General features: G+C 40.0%; 1 long non-coding RNA gene across 1 annotated transcript in view; it reads left to right on the forward strand.

Annotated features, from left to right (window-relative positions):
- The first annotated feature begins 725 nt into the window (after positions 1-725).
- The window catches only part of LOC118573809, a 9,453-nt gene continuing 7,145 nt past the window's right edge, over positions 726-3,033 (forward strand). The window contains exon 1 of the long non-coding RNA XR_004943676.1: positions 726-799. This is a non-coding gene — a long non-coding RNA (uncharacterized LOC118573809). The remainder of the gene's footprint in view (positions 800-3,033) is intronic.

Raw genomic sequence — 3,033 nt, forward strand, 5'->3', positions numbered from 1 at the left:
TGCATTAGGCAGTGGTTACATCCTGTTCTACTTGAGTGAGGTCACTTGGTCAGGAAGTGGTCTAATGTGTGAGCCAGGCTTTGTGACTCATCACCTGTAAGAGCAGTGGAAGTTAACCATGAACACATCCATGACCTCTGTAGAGTATGATGTGTCTTAGTGCAGAGCTGAAGGTGATACTTCCAGCATATTACGAGAGCATGCACTGTCAGCTGATGTTTAAGATAAGAACAATTGGTTTCCCCTAATTTCCTTTGCACATTTTTGTCTGTTCCCCCTTGTGACTCATAGGATACTTTTTACAAGCACCTTAGGGGAACTTAACCATGTAATCCTGCCATGACCAGGATTGCTTTGTTGAAGGTAACTGTCACGTACTGGAAACAAATCCCTAGACATTCTCAAACTCAGCTTTTAGAATTTATTTCTAGCGATGAAACTCAGAAGCCAACTATATATCCAAGAGTAGGGGACTGATTGCACACAGTAAGCCAGGTAGTATTGAAACAATACATGTATGTTAGCATGATATGAAGCCCATGATCATATTGAGAAACACTTAAAAAATTATTTCTTTAATATTACACCTACTAACACATATTAACTGTAGAGATTAATGGGTTTGGCTGTGATATTTCCACATATGTATATATTATTCACTCATTAAGGCTTCCCTTCCTTCTTCTCTTCCCCTTCCCCCTCCTTTCCCCTCTTTCTAGATCCTAATTAAGTTAAAAAGAGGAGGTGAGAGACTGAAACATATCTGATGTCATCTTAAGGAAAGTTAAGAAGCAAATTGGTATGTGAACATTGATTCTATGTGCACAGACATAAGTTTGTGAGTTATTTATTTTTTGAGGTTTCTTTTAATCTTCTATTGAATGGATAGCAGAACCTAAGCACTAACTGCCTGGATTGCTCCTAGTTGTTTAATAAGAGCCGATCAGGAGAAGATTTACTTTGTTAATCCAGAGAAGTTGGAAAGGCTTCCGCTAACTAAGGGAGAACACACATGACTCTCATGGACAAAAAGTCCAGGATGAGAAAACTTAGAAGTGACCCCCATTCCACTTAAGAAGATAGGGTTAAGCAGGCATGAGAATGCTTGAGTCTTCCACACTAGAGAGGCGCTCTTCATAGAGTTCCCCGTTGCTGGACACGTCTCTGTGTTCTGACCTTGACAGACTGACCTTGTAATGAGAGAATGATAACAACCAGCAGATGAGATGAACAAAGTATCTTCCAGGTCCCCATAAGAGAACCGTGACCTAAGGAAATTACTGGAAACTAAGGGGTATGTAAACGTTGTTTTACTCACAGACATGTTTTAAAGGTAAACTTGAGAAACAGATGAAATATTTCATTGCCCATTGAGATTGTGAGCCTCAGCAAAATTTAGGAGCTGTTCAGAACAGGATATTTTACCATTCTTTAGGAGGAGAATGGAGTTAACAGGTCACAGATTGATGAGGAAGCAGTGGGTAAGAATAGAACACTCAGATTGTCTATGGTTGTTAAGGGTGCCTTGTGTACTCACTTATTTCTAGGATGACTAGGTAATGGAGAAAAGATGGTGTAAGCTAGGCTTTTAAAGCTGCAGATGCAGAGGGAATCAGGTTCTAGTTAGAGTTCTGATTCAGTGTGTCTGGGATTGGTCCTAAGCCTACGTTTCTAAGAGGCTCTCTGATGCTGCCCTTGGCCCTCAAACCACAAGTTGTCTTCAGATAATTACTTGTTAAAAACCAGCTTTGTAAGTTTCTGAATAAGTAAACACGGTTGTTGCTTTTGTTCTTTTTCTTTTTCTTTCTTTCTTTCTTTCTTTCTTTTTTTTTTTTTTTTAAGAATTCAAGGTAATAGTGTTGCATAGACCCACCAGAAACCACAAAACTAGAAATTACATCATTGGGGCCACAGAGATGAGTCAGTAAATGCCCACTATGCAAATGTGACAGTCTGAGTTCAGATCTCCTGAACCTGCACCAAAAAGCCAAGCATGGCTTGGTGTGTGTGTGTGGATGGGAGGAGACAGCTCATTGGCTAGTCCATCTAGCAAAATCAATGAGCTTCAGATACAAGAGTCACTGTCTCTAATAGAAGATGGAGAGTGATCAAGCAAGACATTCAATATTAACTGTGGACTTCCACTTGCACACATCATAACATACACACACACACACACACACACACACACACACACACACACGAACACAAACACACACTAAAAGAAATTGCATAATTGACCATAATATCATTTTCACTTAGTTTTACAGTCAGTTTTATATGTAAGCAGTTAGACATTTTCTCCATCCAACATAAAATTAATTACTTCTGCCTCTAAGCAATTACTTTTCCTTGCACGCTGTTGCAGATTTCACTTTCTGTTCTGGCATGCTCACGCTCACTCCTGGTACCCTCTCCTCATCTCCTCATAGGTGCACCCACCTACAGATCTCTGATCCTCTTATGACAGTGTGTTTCTTTCTTTATGAAAAGTATATCTTCATTACTTCCTGCCTGCCTTTCTTTTTTTCTTTGTTTAGTTATTTTGTGTGTATGAGTGTTTGCATATCTGCATATCTGTCTGTGTACCCTATGTATGCCTAGTGCATGAGGAGTGGTGAGCCTCCATGCAGGTGCCGGGAATTGATTTTGGGTCTTTTGTGGGAACAAGTGCTCTTAACTGCTGAGCAAACTCTCCTGCCCCAAGAGTGTGTTTCTTTTTTCTTTTATGAATGGACTTGAGTCATGGCTTGTTCTGCATTCCTGAGCTCGAGAGTCTCATCTCATCTATGGATGTGGGAACACCTCTGTCTGCTTGGGTTGGGGATCTAATAGAATAGGAGATAGTTTGAAAGTGTCAGAAATCAACCTTATGATGCCACCCTGGAATTTAGCTGATCTTTGCCAAATTTGACCTGACTTCAGATGAGCCATCCAAAGTCTCTGACTCTCATATGATAGCCAAAGATTTCCTAAAGATTAAAAACAAACAAATAAACAATAACAACAGTGTGTGTGTGTGTGTGTGTGTGT

The sequence above is a fragment of the Onychomys torridus genome, chromosome 1 (assembly GCF_903995425.1).
Source record: "Onychomys torridus chromosome 1, mOncTor1.1, whole genome shotgun sequence".
Lineage (NCBI taxonomy): Eukaryota > Metazoa > Chordata > Mammalia > Rodentia > Cricetidae > Onychomys > Onychomys torridus.